Raw genomic sequence first — 18,105 nt, forward strand, 5'->3', positions numbered from 1 at the left:
AACCAACCCCTATCGGTTAGGCAGCTGGATCTGAGAATGTCTCAGCTCTTTAAGTAGATGGGGAAGGCTTTGGGGCTGAGAATGGATCCAGTGCTCCCTGTGACTATGGGAATTCTGTAACTGAGATGGGGTATGCAATAGGGTGTGGCTGGGTATGGGGGCTGTCCTGTATCTGATTTCAGAGGCATGGGGTTTCACGTTCATGCAGAGCCTTTGTGCCGTTCAGGTGCCTGCATGGGTGAGGTGCCTGGGCACTGTGGACTTACCTTGAGTGGTTGGCTCTCCTTGGCAGAAGGGACTGATGTGATTATGCCAGGCGTCTGGATCATACCCTTCCCCTGCAGACAACCGAGATTTACCACGCCTAATGTGGGTATCACCCTGGACACTTGTCCCACCCTCAAGCACTGCAGAGCTCCCTGACCCCACCCAGCACACACTCCTGCACCCCTGGTTATCCACTGAAGGAGCAGGTGCTCCGTTACACCACAGAGGCATGTTCCAAAGAAAAAGAAGTAACAGAGGAGAAAAGCAACTAGTCTTTCTGCAAATGCCTAAAAATAAACATAGAAATACAGGAAATATGAACAAGGAAGACAATATGACTTCCCCAGAGGAACACAGCAACACTTCAATATTAGAATGTAAGGATGAAGAGACTGATGAAAAGGAATTCAAAGGGGCCAGCACTGTGGCGCAGTGGGTTAATGCCCTGGCCTGAAGCGCTGGCATCCCTTATGGGCACCGGTTTGAGACCCGGCTGCTCCATTTCCGATCCAGCTCTCTGTTATGGCCTGGGAAAGCAGTGAAAGATGGCCCAAGTCCTTGGACCCTGCACCTACATGGGAGACCCAGAAGAAGCTCCTGGCTCCTGGCTTCAGATCCGCACAGCTCCAGCTGTTGCACCCGATTGGGGAGTGAACCATCATATGGAAGACCTCTGTCTCTGCCTCTCCTCTCTCTGTGTATCTCTAACTTTCAAATAAATAAATCTTAAAAAAAAAGAAAAGGAATTGAAAATAATGACCATAAAATTACTCAAAAACACAGAGAAGCAAATACATGATTAAAGAAATCTATAAACTTATTCAGTGAAATAAGAGCAGAAAAGTTTCCTAAATTTAGGGGTATCCAAGTAAAGGAAGCACATAGAACTCCTGATAGATACAATCAGAAAGATCTTCACTGTGACACATTATAGTCAAATTTCAACAATAAAATATAAAGAAAAGATTCTAAGATATGCACAAGAGAAATAACAGATTACCTTCAGAGGATCTTTAACAAATGAACAACAGAGCTAATGTAATTTTGGACCAAATGGACCAAAGTGATATTTATAGAACATTTTATCCTACAGCTGCAGAATTTACAATCTTTTGATTAGTGCATGTCAACATTCTCTAAGAAAGACAATATAATAGGCCATAAAGCAAGTCTCAGCAAATTCAAAAAAAAAAAAAAATTGAAATCATGCCATGTATCTTTTCTGACCACAATGGAATGAACCTGGAAATGAGCAAAATAAGAAACTTTAGAACATCTGCAAACACATGGAACAACACATTCCTGAATGAACAGTGGGTCACAGAAGAAATCAGGAGGGAAATAAAAAAAATTCCTGAAAATTAATGAAAATGACAACACAACATATCAAAACAATGGAATACAGCAAAAAGCAGTATTAAGAGAATAATTTATAATAGTTAGTGCCTAGATCACAAAATTAGGCATCAAATAAGTGATCTTACAATGTATCTCAAGAACCTAGAAAGACAAGAACAAAGTCCCCCTCCCCAAAATGGAAGGAAACAATTAAAATTAGGTTAGAAATAAACAAAATTGAAACAAAAAATATAAAAGATCAGAGAAATGAAGAGCTAGTTTTTTAAAAGTTGATACACCATTGACCCAACTAACCAAAAACAAGTGAGGGGAGAAGACCCAAATGAATAAAATCAGAGATAAAAAGGAGATGTTACAACAGATATCATAGAAATAAAAAGAATCATCAGGAATTATTACAAACAGCTAACTACCAAAATACTAAAAAATATAGAAGAAATGGATAGATTTGTGGACATATACAACCTATCAAAAGTGAATCATAAAGACACAGAGAAACTTAAACCAAGATGGAGATTGAATTAGTAATAAAGACCCTTTCAACAAAGAAAAGCCCAGGGCCAGATGGCTTCACTGCTGAATTCTATGACAATTTTAAAGAAGAATTAATTCCAATCATTTTCAAACTATTCAAAACAATTGAAACGAAGGGAATCCTCCCAAACTCCTATGAGGACAGCATCACCTTAATTCCTAAACAAGAAAAAGATACAACAAAGAAAGAAAGCTAAAGAAAAATATACCTGATGAATGTAGATGCAAAAATCCTCAACAAAATAGTAGCTAATCATATCCAACAACACATCAGAAAGCTCATTCACCCATACCAAGTGGGATTTATCCCTGGTATACACAGATGGTTCAACATACACAAATCACTAACTGTGATACATTATATTAACAAATTGAAGAATAAAAATCAGATGATTATCTCAATAGGTACACAGTAAGCATTTGATAAAATACAATATCCGTTCATGATATAAAAAAAAAAAAAACTTAAGCAAATTGGGTACAAAAGAAACATTCATCAACACAATCAAGGAAATATATGATAAATCCACAGCCAACATCATACTGAATGGGGAAAAGTTGGAATTATTTTCACTAAGATCCAGACCCAGACAAGGATGCCCACTTTCACCAGTGCTATTCAATATAGTTCTGAAAGTTTTAGCCAGAGCCATTAGGCAAGAAAAAAAAATCAAAGGGATACAAAATGAAAAGAAGGAAGTCAAACTATCCCTATTTCCTGATGACATGATTCTATATATAGGGGATCCAAAACACTCCACTAAGAGACTTCTGGAACTCATAAGAGAGCTTGAAAAAGTTGCAGGATATAAAATCAACACACAAAAATCAATAGCCTCTGTATACATAAACAAGGCTATGGCTTAGAAAGAACTTTTAAGATCAATACCATTCATAATAGCTATAAAAATGTAAATACCTTTGAAAATTTTAATCAAGGAGATGAAAGATCTCTACATTGAAAATTATAAAACGTTAAAGAAAGATATAGAAGAAAATACAAAAAATGGAAGAATATTACAATAGGTATGGCTTGGAAGAATTAATGCAAATCAAAATGTATATACTACCCAAAGCAATTTAATGATTCCACGAGATCCCAAGCAGAATACCAATGGCATTCTTCTCATATCTAGAAAAAACAATGCTAAAATTAATATGGAAACCCAACAGACCCAGAATAGCTAAAGCAATCTTAAACAACAAAAGCAAAGCTGGAAGGCATCACAATACCAGATTGTAAGAAACACTACAGGGGTAGCTATGATCAAAACAGTCTGGTACTGTCACAAAAACAGACATATAGATCAATGGAACAGAATAGAAACTGCAAAAATCAATCCATGCAGCTACAACAACTGATCTTTGACAAATAAGCTAAGATCAATCCCTGGAGAAAGGACAGTCTCTTCAACAAATGATGTTAGGAAAACTGGATGTATGGGAACAGAAGTATTAAACAAGAACCTCACCTTAAGCCTTCTACAAAAATCAAGTCACAATGGATCAAGTAGCTAAATCCATGACCTGATACTATCAAATTACCAGAGGAAAACATCAAGGAAATTCTGTAAGACATTGGCATGGGCAGACTTCTTAAAAAACACCCCATTTGGTACTAACGTTTGTTACAGAATTCTCATAAGGAAGAAGTCTTGCCCATACAGAGTTGCTTGCTCACTGACACAGACTCAACTGACTGCTTATTTCTCATCCATCCATAACCATCATGTCATTTTACCAACATGACTCTGCACTTCTGCTTCAAACTTTGCAGCTGAAGGCTTTGGTTATTTTTAATATTGTCCAATCTTGGATTGTATGAACATTAAATCAAGTCATACAGGCCAAACAACTATATCTTGCCGCTGAGGGTGAATATGGTAAAAAAAAAAAAAAAAAAAATTCCCAGGCTTTCTCTCCTACTTTAAAAGACTCAAAGAAGTAACAAAACCTAAACTCTTTTATATTTGGTTGAACAAAGAGAAGCAACTGTAGAAAAGAAACTAAATTTTATGAGGACACTAAAGAACATAGGAATTATTTAAACAAGGTCTGTTTGTGCAGAACACTCTGGGCTATGAATCCTCGTCAAAGATGACTTCTTTTTACACAGTGGCTTCTATCTCTTGTTTTCAGGAAGAATGGAGCAAATTCAGATGTCCTTCCTGCATCAATTGCTATTCAAGTGCCCCTGGCTTAAATAAACTTTATATCAAAGTTTCTAGATATTGATTCTTTCACCTTTCACTACTACAGCTGAACATATGCTTATCTGTGTTCCAGCTATTTCATTCCTGAAATATGCCCAACAGAAATGTATACTTGAGAGACAAAAGAATAACAAAAACCTAATAGTAGCATTATTTATACTTCAAAACTGAAAACAACCCAAATGTCCATCAGTATTAGAATGCAGTCACAAACTGGGGTATGTCAAATGCATAATAGAGTATTATACAGCAACAGAAATGAGCAAACTACTTTTACAAGCACACAATATGGATGGGTATCACAAACACAATGTGAACTGAATTAAGTCAGTCAAAAAGAATACATTGTAAATTATTCCTTTTATATAAATCCCAAAAATTGGTCATATATCATTATAATTTGGGGAGTAGTAATGGGTAGGATATAGGAAAATATCTCTGAGCTGCTGATAATGTTCAACCTCTTGATCTGCACAAAAGCTACATGCATGGGTAAATTATACAAAAACTCATCACTTAATGTGATGAGTGATTTTTGCATTTTTTCTGTTATGCCTAATATAAGAGCTTATACAATTACTGAAAGAATGAGCAAGGGTTAAATAATGGTTATCATAAAATTGACAGTGATGAATGATGATGGATGGACTGCTTTGTCTGACCTCAAGCAAGGATGACAAGCCTTTTCGCATAGAAATTCAGCCCTGCTCAGTGAACATTAGAATTCGGTCTTGGTTTTAGCAAACAGTTCACTTGGCAATGAATGTGGCCCAGGTCTCTGGGAGACTCAGGCAATTTGACTCCCTTTTGCACAATGACTAAGGGGATAAAATTGGGGTGCTGTTGGCAGCAGCTACATAAGTAAACAGTAATGTCCCAAAGAAAGTAGATTTTGCTATTTGATCAGGCTTCTGACACACTTCTTGAGTTGAGTCCATTCTGGCTTTCAAAGTGGGGCCCCAGAAGTGGCATGCCACTCTGGGAGGACACACCATAGTCACAACCCTGGTGAGTTTCCAAGCACACAGATACGATAGTGCCACAGAAAAAGATTCACAACCTGATAGTTTAATGTTAGAACTTCTTTGGAGACATAATTCAGGCCTCAGTGAAGATGGTAGTTCATTCGGTCGTTCCACAAATCCTTATTGAGAAGCTTCTCCATGCCAGGCATTGTGTTAGGGCGATACGATGGTGTGTGAGACACAAAACCTTCCTCACGGGGAGCTATAGGCTAGCAAGGATGACAGGCAAAAACCCCAAACAATTAAGTGTTCAAATGCAAACACATAGAGAAAATATCAAAACTAGTCTAGATCAGGAAGTAGGGAAGCATTCCAAGCCTCTCTGCCAACACAGGGAATGGTACAAAAACGACAAAAGCCATGGGACAGCACAGCTGGCCATTCTGGGAGGGGTGCACCCAGGCGGAACTAGAGCAGCCCAGGACAGCTGAGAATGGGACTGTGGCGGCAAAGGGACCAGGCCAATGGACCCACGCAAGGAAGGCCTTCAGACAACTCTTCCTAATCACGCACTGCAGAGAATTTCTCTCATTTTAAAGAGAAAGAAAAGAAACGAATTTGAAGTGCTTGATATGTGATGTTTATTCCTGTTTTCTCTCTGTGACTGTTGAGTCTTTGCCAGCCAGAAAACGTTCAGGAATTTCCTGGGCTAACTAGCAGAGAGGTGAGCTCCCCAACATCCCTACTAGCACCTGTAGATCAGTGCTACAAGTTCCCCTCCACTCACTGGGCATGAATCTCTCACTTAGACCACAGTTTAACTGTGTATCCTAGTAACAGTAAAGGGGAATAAATCATTTGTCCTGTTATTTTAGTTAATTGACAAATATTTATTGCATATCACTATGTGCCAAGCACTAGACTAGGTTCTGGAGAGAACCAGGACGGTATAAAAGCAAAGATGCTAATAACATGCAACAAATCAAGGTGGAGAAACACAAGCAGATTTGAATCCAGTCACCTGAGGTTTAAGGCTCAATCCGACTTCTTGCCAGCTCAGTAGCCCTGGTTCAGCAGCTTACCTCCCCTGCACCTTGTCTTCCTTTCCTATAACGTGAAAGGAAAAGACCATGAGGTATTTTGTAGGATTAAATGGGATAACAGCCAAAACACCTAGGGAAAGTTCTACAACAGAACTCATCAGTTGGGAAGGCTGAAGCCCATCCTTTTCTCTCTCTCTTTTTCTAAACGATTGCTTATTTATTTGGAAGAGTTACAGAAAGAGAGAAGGAGAGCCAGAGAGAGAGGTCTTCCATCCACTGGTTCACTCCCTAGATGGTCACAACAGCCAGGGTTGGGTCAGGCCAGAGCCAGAAGTTTCCTCTAAGTCTCCCACATGATGGCAGGGACCCAAACACGTGGGCCATTTTCATCTGCTTTTCCCAGGCCATTACTAGGGAGCCAGATTAGAAGTGGAGCCCCATGGGACATGAACTGGTACCCATAAAGGATGTTGTCATTTCAGGCAGAGGCTTTGCCCAGTACACCACAATGCCAGCCCCTCCTTTTTCTCTTCTTGTCAACTCACTTCCTCCCTGGAGTTTGCAAGCCCAAGTACAGACACCGTGGTTTGGCCACCATCCACATGTCCTGCACCTGCAAGAAGCTGCCTCTCGATCACCCTAGCTTACAATACAGACTTCTGTGAAAGACAGAGCTGTGCCTTTATTTGTGACAATTTGAGCAGGAAATTCCAAGATCCAGCTGCTCTACCAATGGGCTAGACAGGGAAGGAAGGGGACCCACAGAATCCTAAGGATATGGGCAAGGGTGAAGTCAGAGTAGGGCTTGAGCAGCATCTTCTAAAATATTGGCATGGGCAGGGAACAGTCTTGCCCAGGTCTAGTGGCAGTATGGGTTGGAAACAAATGCTACAGAAGTAAAAGAATTTTTAAGGAATGGCCTCTCCATCAAACTCTTTCACTTTCTGTTTCTACTACAATCTGCCTCTCGAAGCTACCCTACTTCTATAGCTATTCTGTAGGAATGCAGCTCATGTTCTTTCTTTAAATCTCACTGTGGATCCCTAACAAGTCCAAGGTGTTGAGGTGCCTGGTCCTGTGCATTGCTCTGTTCATCCCCTAATAGTCTTTGGATATAAGAAATAAGCTCTTAACTAAACTGCATTCACTATGGTTGCTGTTAGTGTGTGGATTTAAATAAATATCTCAGCTATTGTTAAGCATCCTTTATATAAATGACAATTTTAGAGGTGGGAAAAGCTCTAGAAATCTAAATATAACTGAGAAAAAATATCTGTGTCATCAAATGCTAATAAAGATTATCTGTTGCTTTTATAGTCACAACCACATAACTGTTCAAAATACATTCATTCAAAATTAACAGCAAATGATTAATCAGTCAATCCAGTGGCCATTTATAGATACAGTTCTGAGTCATTTAAACAGAAGCACCCTCTCTCCGTTGAGAAAACATATGATTCATGAAATAGTCAGCAGGAAAAGAGTGAGGTCCCCTACACAGAAGCCAAGGCAGAGAATAACCTGAGTTCAGAAACAAGCCACGCTCAGTGTCAGGGTAATCCGGAGAGAGGGTCCCGATAGTCTAGGGCAGGCAGCCAGGGAGGGCTGTGAGAGCAGGACAGTCAGTCCAGGGAGCCCGAAGGTCACAAAGAAAGGATGACCTCCTTCTTGGCTTCTTCACCACACACATCCATCAACAAGAATCCACTCATCTCTTCTCCCAGGTCAGGTATGACTTGCTCTTCTCACTGATTCACTCCAGGGCTCATCTTGGAAATACATTAGCGAACCTGCTGGAATAGCCTCAAGCCTAAAGGCTCCAAATTTATAAAAGATGAGTAAGTGCACCTGGGGCCGCAAGGAATAATGCCACAAAGTGGTCATCATTTCCCACCAAACATTACTTCACCCACTCCCTTGATGTACATCTGCGACCCATTCACACCACATATGGCCATGGATGGAAAATGCCTCGATTCAAATCTGGCAGAGTGGGTGTGAAAGGGGCTTCTGCTGCAGTGTTTTCTCCCTGGTTTTATCTCTGAACCTTGTCACCCTAACACAGTGATACTGAACAAGCCTACGTGGAGGCTCAGAAGGGTTCAGGTACAGTTCCAGCATCTACTAATCTGTGGTCTGAGCAAAGTATTATGTAAAAATCTAAAATGCCCAGAGCACCTACTTGATTTCTGTTCCCCTCAAACCTGGCAATACTTTCAACCGACCTAATGGAGGAGAGCCTACTGTAGAGGGAAAGGACTTCAGGGCAACATATCTCCCCAGCCTCTTCCAGGAGCCCTTCGAGGGATTTCAAGCTCTTGCCAGGAATCTTTCCATTCTTAGCACAGTGAAAGCTGCCATTCACGTGCTTTTGTTCTGGGAAGTTGGAAGAGGAAGGTGCCCTGCCCCCTCCCACTCTACAATGCTCCCATTAGCAAGTACCAACACTTCATGATTAATTATCATACTTACTCAGTGATTAATTATAAAATGTTTGCCTTTACTTTGGCTAAATAATATACATTTTTACTTTTATTGGCTAAATAATACATCTAAAAAGAACTTACAGAGTAAATTTCTAAAACACAAAAAGAAATGGATAGAGCAGGAAAAACACTACAGTCTGAAACTATAAGAAGCCTATGGGGTGGAGCCAAGATGGCAGAATAGTGAGGGCGTGCACCAATAGTCCGGGAAAATTTAGTTTAATAAAAGTGGAGTTAAGGTAGCCTCAGAAAAAGGATCAGGAAAAAATTGCAGAGGAAACTCTTCCGGATTTAGTGGCTGTGACTTGGAGGACCTACTGGGAGAGCAAGGTCACCCACCGTGTGGAAGCCGAGCCGCGGGAGCTGCAGGGTCTGCGCGCCAGTGCGGGAAGGGGAGTGGATGTCACACAGACACCAGCAGGGAGAGCAGGGACGCCCAGGGCTCCGAGTCCACACATCAGTGCTGGAAGGGGAAGTGAGCTCAGTAACCAGAGACATTGGCGGGGAAACGGTGGACAGAATCTAGAGGGAAGCGGGCTTTGAGGCGGGAAAGTTCACCAGACTGACTACAGGAGAGAAGGAAAAAAAAAAAAGAAAAAAAAAGGGTGGGGGGGGGGTACTGGTACAAACAAGTTTCTCTCTCTCTGCCAACCTTGCAAAGGCCAGCAAGAGACAAAGAGCAGGCCCCACTCGGGATATACATAACAAAAGGGGAGAGCTAAGGCAACCCAGTGGGAGTCCGCAGCAGAAACTGAACTGGCACAGACTCTTTGGGTAGAAGCCAGAGATCGGAAGCTAAATACCATCAATTCTGCTCAGCCGTGCGGTATTACTTACCTCCTGAATAAAAAATAAAATAAATAAATAAATAAAAAGAGAGAGATTTACCACGCATAACCTGAGGGTGTCACCTTTGCACACCCGTAACCCAGAAGAACCAAGCAGAGTTCTCAGGCCACACCCATCTCAAACTTCCAAGGCTCCTCCAACAGCAGGCAGTTCACTTAACACGGACATAGTATAAAATAAAATAAAAAATTAAAAAAAAAAAAAACGCACAGTGACGAAAGAAGAATTAACTATGCCAAGCAACAAACACAGAAATCGAGGGAACAAGATCAACGATGACACTATGATGCCTCCAAATAAACAAAACACCCCAAGCCAAGATTATTAAGATGATGAAATAGAAGAAATGCAAGATACAGATTTCAAAAAATTTATGATAAGATCATTTAGAAGTTTTCAAAAGCAAATCCTTGAACTACAGAAATCCTTATTGGACAGGATTGAAAATCTCTCTCGGGCCGGCGCCGCGGCTCACTAGGCTAATCCTCCGCCTAGCGGCGCCGGCACACCGGGTTCTAGTCCCGGTCGGGGCGCCGGATTCTGTCCCGGTTGCCCCTCTTCCAGGCCAGCTCTCTGCTGTGGCCCGGGAGTGCAGTGGAGGATGGCCCAGGTGCTTGGGCCCTGCACCCCATGGGAGACCAGGAGAAGCACCTGGCTCCTGGCTCCTGCCATCGGATCAGCGCGGTGTGCTGGCCGCAGCGCGCCGGCCACGGCGGCCATTGGAGGGTGAACCAACGGCAAACGAAGACCTTTCTCTCTGTCTCTCTCTCTCACTGTCCACTCTGCCTGTCAAAAAAAATAAATAAATAAATAAATAAAAAAAAAAGAAAATCTCTCTCGTGAAAATGAAATTTTAAGGAAGAATCAAAATGAAACGCAGAAACTAGTAGAACAGGAAAGTGTGATAGTGAAGAGAAATCAAAATGAAATGAAGAGCTCAGTAGATCAAATGACAAACCCATTAGAAAGTCTAAAAAACAGAGTCAGTGAAACAGAAGAGAGAATATTGGACTTAGAAGACAGAGCACAGATACTGAGTCCGGCAAGATGGCGGAATAGGAAGGGAGCACACTGATAGTCTGGGGAGAGATAGTTTAATAAAAGTGGAGATACTGCAGGTTCAAGGAAGAGTAGGGGAGGAAACAGCACAAGAAACTCTTCCGGAACGCGTGACTCACAGCGGACCTGCGTGGAGAGCGTGGGAGCCCACAGTTCGGGACATCAGCGGCAGACTCAACACACCAGCGCTGGAACGCGAGGTGAGCCGAACCTCAATAGCCCGAGACACCGGCAGGCAAGCGGAGAGAGGAGACTAGAGGGAACGACCCCCCGGGGGGGGGAAGTTCACAAGGCTAACTGGAAGAGAGAGAGAGAGAGAAAAAAGGGTGACTAGTACGGACACGGGTTTCTCTCTCTCCGCTCACCTCTCAAGGGCGAGCAAGACAAAGAGCAGGCGCCATCTTGGACATACGTCATAAGCAGAGCGACCTCAGGTCTGCACCGGCCCTGAGCCTAGCAGAAAAACCTGACTCTGGGCGGGGCGAATTAACAGGAGATTAGGAGCTAGTAAATTTGTGGTGCTACTGAACTGAGACTGTGAAAAAAGAGACGGTGGGGGAGAGAACTCACGGAATTCACGTGAGCACTCTCCAGAGACGCTACAATTCCGTAACTTTGGCAACCCAGTGGGAGGCTGAAGGAGAATTTGAGCCCACTCTGAGGGCCGAACAGATTCCCTGTGGGGATCTTGGGAAAGAGCTTCCGATCTCTGGCTCCTGTGGGCATATCATTTGCCTGCTAACTACCTCCAACTTCGTTCAGCTGTGCGGAATTACTTCCCTTTTGAATCAAAAAAAAAAAAAGAGAGAGAGAGAGAGATTTACCACGCCTAACCTGGGAGTGTCACCTTTGGCACACCAAACAGAGCTCTCAGGCCACACCCATCTCAAGCCCTAAGGCTCCATCAAAAACAGATAGTCCACTTAATCTAGAGTCATAGTATAACAAGAAAAAGCACCACAGTGAAGAAACCAAATATCTCCAATATGCCAAATAACAAACGCAAAAACCGAGGTAATAAAAACAAGGAAGTCACCATGACGCCCTCAAATGAAAAAGACACCCCAATTCAAGATTATGAAGATGATGACATAGAAGAAATGCAAGAAGCAGATCTCAAAAAATTGATAAGAACATTAAGAAGTTCTCAAAAACAAATTCTGGAACTACACAAATCCTTAATGGACAAGATAGAAAATCTCTCTCGTGAAAATGAAATATTAAGGAGGAATCAAAATGAAACGAAACAACTAGTACAACAGGAAACTGTGATAGTGACTGAAGTGAAGAATTCAATAGATCAAATGAAAAACACAATAGAGAGCCTTACAAACAGAATGGGTGAAGCAGAAGAGAGAATATCGGACTTAGAAGACAGAGAACAGGAAAGGATACAGTCAGACCAAAGAAAAGAAGAGGAAATTAGAAATCTGAAACATATTGTCGGGAATCTTCAGGATACTATTAAAAAACCCAACATTCGGGTTCTAGGAGTTCCTGAAGGCATGGAGAGGGAAAAAGGATTAGAAGGCCTTTTTAGTGAGATATTAGCAGAAAATTTCCCAGGTTTGGAGAAGGACAGAGAAATCCTAGTACAGGAAGCCCACAGAACCCCTAATAAACACGACCAAAAGAGATCCTCACCACGACACGTTGTAATTAAACTCTCCACAGTGAAACATAAAGAAAAGATCCTAAAATGTGCAAGAGAGAAACGTCAGATTACTCTCAGAGGATCTCCAATCAGACTCACAGCTGACTTCTCATCAGAAACTCTAAAAGCTAGGAGGGAATGGCGAGATATAGCCCAGGTACTAAGAGAGAACAACTGCCAGCCCAGAATATTATATCCTGCAAAGCTATCATTTGTGAATGAAGGTGAAATAAAGACTTTTCATTGCAAACAGAAATTGAAAGAATTTGTTGCCACTCGTCCAGCCCTGCAAAAGATGCTTAAAGATGTGTTACACACAGAAACACAGAAACACGGTCATCAATATGAAAGAAGGTAAAGGAAGGAAACCAAGGAAGGAAACCTCACAGCAAAAGATCACAGGGAATTCAAAGCATATATTAGAACTTATCTTTGGCAAATGGCAGGGCAAAGTTACCACTTATCATTAGTCACTTTGAACGTGAATGGCCTGAACTGTCCACTTAAAAGACACCGATTGGCTGATTGGGTTAAGGAACAAAACCCATCTATTTGCTGCTTACAAGAAACACATCTTTCCAACAAAGATCCATACAGACTGAAAGTGAAAGGCTGGAAAAAGATATACCATGCCAACAGAAATGAAAAAAGAGCGGGCGTAGCCATCTTAATATCGGACAACATAAACTTTACCACAAAAACTGTTAAGAGAGACAAAGAGGGACACTATATCATGATTAAGGGATCAATTCAACAGGAAGATATAACAATTATCAATGTATATGCACCTAACTACAGGGCACCAGTTTATCTAAAAGATTTATTAACGGACTTAAAGGGAGACTTAGACCCCAATACAGTAGTACTGGGGGACTTCAATACTCCACTCTCAGAAATAGACAGATCATCCGGTCAGAAGATCAACAAGGATACAGTAGATTTAAACGACACTATAGCCCAAATGGATCTAACAGATATATACAGAACTCTCAATCCTACAGCTAAAGATTTTACATTCTTCTCAGCAGTACATGGAAGCTTCTCTAGGATTGACCACATACTAGGCCATAAAGCGAGTCTCAGCAAATTCAAAAGAATTAGAATCATACCATGCAGCTTCTCAGACCATAAAGGAATGAAGTTGGAAATTACCAACTCAGGAATCCCTAGAGCATACGCAAACACATGGAGATTGAACAACATGCTCCTGAATCAACAATGGGTCATAGAAGAAATCAAAAGAGAAATCAAAAACTTTCTGGAAGTAAATGAGGATAACAGCACAACATACCAAAACTTATGGGACACAGCAAAAGCAGTGTTAAGAGGAAAGTTTATATCAATAGGTGCCTACATCAAGAAATTGGAAAGACACCAAATAGATGAGCTTTCCATTCACCTCAAGGATCTAGAAAACCTACAGCAAATCAGACCCAAATCTAGTAGGAGAAGAGAAATAATTAAAATCAGAGAAGAAATCAACAGGATTGAATCAAGAAAAACATTACAAAAAATCAGCCAAACGAAGAGCTGGTTTTTTGAAAAAATAAACAAAATTGACACCCCATTGGCCCAACTAACTAAAAAAAGAAGAGAAAAGACCCAAATCAATAAAATCAGAGATGAAAAAGGAAATGTAACAACAGACACCACAGAAATAAAAAGAATCATCAGAAATTACTACAAGGACTTGTATGCCAGCAAACAGGGAAACCTATCAGAAATGGATAGATTCCTGGACACATGCAACCTGCCTAAATTGAACCAGGAAGACATCGAAAACCTAAACAGACCCATAACTGAGACAGAAATTGAAACAGTAATAAAGGCCCTCCCAACAAAGAAAAGCCCAGGACCAGATGGATTCACTGCTGAATTCTACCAGACGTTTAAAGAAGAACTAACTCCAATTCTTCTCAAACTATTCAGAACAATCGAAGAAGAGGGAGTCCTCCCAAATTCTTTCTATGAAGCCAGCATCACCTTAATTCCTAAGCCGGAAAAAGATGCAGCACTGAAAGAGAATTACAGACCAATATCCCTGATGAACATAGATGCAAAAATCCTCAATAAAATTCTCGCCAATAGAATGCAACAACACATCAGAAAGATCATCCACCCAGACCAAGTGGGATTCATCCCTGGTATGCAGGGATGGTTTAATGTGCGCAAGACAATCAATGTGATACACCACATTAATAGACTGCAGAAGAAAAACCATATGATTATCTCAATAGATGCCGAGAAAGCATTTGATAAAATACAACACCCGTTCATGATGAAAACTCTAAGCAAACTGGGTTTGGAAGGAACATTCCTCAATACAATCAAAGCAATCTATGAAAAACCCACAGCCAACATCCTATTGAATGGGGAAAAGTTGGAAGCATTTCCACTGAGATCTGGAACCAGACAGGGATGCCCACTCTCACCACTGCTATTCAATATAGTTCTGGAGGTTCTAGCCAGAGCTATTAGGCAAGAAAAAGAAATTAAAGGGATACAAATTGGGAAGGAAGAGCTCAAACTATCCCTCTTTGCAGATGACATGATTCTTTATTTAGAGGACCCAAAGAACTCTACTAAGAGACTATTGGAACTCATAGAAGAGTTTGGCAAAGTAGCAGGGTATAAAATCAATGCACAAAAATCAACAGCCTTTGTATACACAGACAATGCCATGGCTGAGGAAGAACTTCTAAGATCAATCCCATTCACAATAGCTACAAAAACAATCAAATACCTTGGAATAAACTTAACCAAAGACGTTAAAGATCTCTACGATGAAAATTACAAAACCTTAAAGAAAGAAATAGAAGAGGATACCAAGAAATGGAAAAATCTTCCATGCTCATGGATTGGAAGAATCAACATCATCAAAATGTCCATTCTCCCAAAAGCAATTTACAGATTCTATGCAATACCAATCAAGATACCGAAGACCTTCTTCTCAGATCTGGAAAAAATGGTGCTGAAATTTATATGGAGGCACAAGAGACCTCGAATAGCTAAAGCAATCTTGTACAACAAAAACAAAGCCGGAGGCATCACAATACCAGATTTCAGGACATACTACAGGGCAGTTGTAATTAAAACAGCATGGTACTGGTACAGAAACAGATGGATAGACCAATGGAACAGAATTGAAACACCAGAAATCAACCCAAACATCTACAGCCAACTTATATTTGATCAAGGATCTAAAACTAATTCCTGGAGCAAGGACAGTCTATTCAATAAATGGTGCTGGGAAAATTGGATTTCCACATGCAGAATCATGAAACAAGACCCCTACCTTACACCTTACACAAAAATCCACTCCACATGGGTTAAAGACCTAAATCTACGACCTGACACCATCAAGTTACTAGAGAACATTGGAGAAACCCTTCAAGATATTGGCACAGGCAAAGAATTTCTGGAAAAGACCCGGGAGGCACAGGCAGTCAAAGCCAAAATCAACTATTGGGATTGCATCAAATTGAGAAGTTTCTATACTGCAAAAGAAACAGTGAGGAGAGTGAAAAGACAACCGACAGAATGGGAAAAAATATTTGCAAACTATGCAACAGACAAAGGGTTAATAACCAGAATCTACAAAGAGATCAAGAAACTCCAAAACAACAAAACCAACAACCCACTTAAGAGATGGGCCAAGGACCTCAATAGACATTTTTCAAAAGAGGAAATCCAAATGGCCAACAGGCACATGAAAAAATGTTCAAGGTCAGTAGCAATCAGGGAAATGCAAATCAAAACCACAATGAGGTTTCACCTCACCCCGGTTAGAATGGCTCACATGCAGAAATCTACCAACAACAGATGCTGGCGAGGATGTGGGGAAAAAGGGACACTAACCCACTGTTGGTGGGAATGCAAACTGGTCAAGCCACTATGGAAGTCAGTCTGGAGATTCCTCAGAAACCTGAAGATAACCCTACCGTTCGACCCAGCCATCCCACTCCTTGGAATTTACCCAAAGGAATTTAAATTGGCAAATAAAAAAGCGGTCTGCACCCTAATGTTTATTGCAGCTCAATTCACAATAGCTAAGACCTGGAACCAACCTAAATGCCCATCAACGATAGACTGGATAAAGAAATTATGGGATATGTACTCTTTAGAATACTATACCGCAGTAAGAAACAACGAATTCCAGTCATTTGCAACAAAATGGAGGAATCTGGAACACATCATGCTGAGTGAAATAAGCCAGTCCCAAAGGGACAAATACCATATGTTCTCCCTGATCGGTGACGACTGACTGAACACCAAGAGGGAAACCTGTTGGAGTGAGGTGGACACTATGGGAAATGGTGGCTTGATCAGCATAGCCCTGACTGTTAATGAACAACTAAATACATTATCCCTCTTAGTAGTTTTTTTTGTCTGTTCTACTTAATATGACTGGTTTAGATCTGTAATTGATGCACAGTTATTCTTAAGTGTTGAAAATTAACTGAAATGTGATCCCTGTTGAACATGGTGGTGGGAATGGGAGAGGGAAGAGATGTATAATTTGGGACATGCTCAGGCTGACTTGCCCCAAGTGGTGGAGTTGGAAGCATACCAGGGGATTCCAATTCAATCCCATCGAGGTGGCATGTACCAATGCCATCTCACTGTTCCAGGTGATCAGTTTCAGTTCACAGTTGGTCATGGTGAAGGGACTGGGAGTCAAAGGGAGCACATAGACAAGTCTAGTACCTGCTAACGCTAACTGATGGAGTAAATAAAGGGGAGAGTGATCCAACATGGGAAGTGAGAATCTCAGCAGACTCATAGAATGGCAGATGTCCTAAATAGCACTCTGGCCTCAGAATCAGCCCTAAAGGCATTCGGAGCTGGCTGAAAAGCTCATGAGAGTATTTCAGGCATGGAAAGCCAAGACACTCTGGCAAAAGATCTCTGCGAGTGAGATCCCAGTGGAAAGAACAGGCCATCAAAGAAGGAGGTACCTTTCTCTGAAGGGAGGAGAGAACCTCCACTTTGACTATGACCTTGTCTAAACAAGATAAGAATCGGAGAACTCAGAGGGCTTCCATAGCCTTGGAAACTCATGACTGGAGCATAGGGAGATTACTGATGCCATAGACAGGAGTGTCAATTTGTAAAGTCAACAACAGGAGTCACTGTGCACTTACTCCTCATGTAGGATCTCTATCCTTAATGTGCTGTACATTGAGATTTAATGCTATAACGAGTACTCAAACAATATATTTCACTTTGTGTTTCTATGGGGGTGCAAACTGTTGAAATCCTTACTTAATGCATACTAAACTGATCCTCTGTAAAAAAAAAAAAAAAAAAAAAAAAGAAAGAAATTATCAATTCCCAACTTGACTCTCACTGGGATTAAACATGACAATAGGTCTGCTCTGATTTCATCATCAGTTTAAAAAATCATCTATTATTTTTCACTTTATGTTTCTGTGTGGGAGCAAACTGTTGAAATCCATACTTAATGTATACTAAGCTGATCTTCTGTATATTAAGATAATCGAAAATGAATCTTGATGTGAATGGAAGGGGAGGGGGAGTGGGAAAGGGGAGGGTTGTGGGTGGGAGGGACGGTATGGGGGGAAAGCCATTGTAATCCATAAGTCGTACTTTGGAAATTTATATTCATTAAATAAAAGTTTAAAAAAAAAAAAAAACAATAAAGAAATATACTTT

The 18,105-nt window shown here is 41.0% G+C and overlaps 1 protein-coding gene across 4 annotated transcripts in view; it reads right to left on the bottom strand.

Moving 5' to 3' along the window:
• The window catches only part of PDE4D (phosphodiesterase 4D), a 1,654,385-nt gene that overhangs the window by 1,428,477 nt on the left and 207,803 nt on the right, over positions 1 to 18,105 (bottom strand). For all 4 annotated transcript variants that reach the window (XM_070056730.1, XM_008262244.4, XM_070056728.1 and 1 more), the window contains exon 2: positions 6,360 to 6,445. The gene's annotated coding sequence lies outside the window, so the exon portion shown is untranslated. The remainder of the gene's footprint in view (positions 1 to 6,359; positions 6,446 to 18,105) is intronic.

This window comes from Oryctolagus cuniculus, chromosome 14 (assembly GCF_964237555.1).
Source record: "Oryctolagus cuniculus chromosome 14, mOryCun1.1, whole genome shotgun sequence".
NCBI classification, from domain to species: Eukaryota; Metazoa; Chordata; class Mammalia; order Lagomorpha; family Leporidae; genus Oryctolagus; species Oryctolagus cuniculus.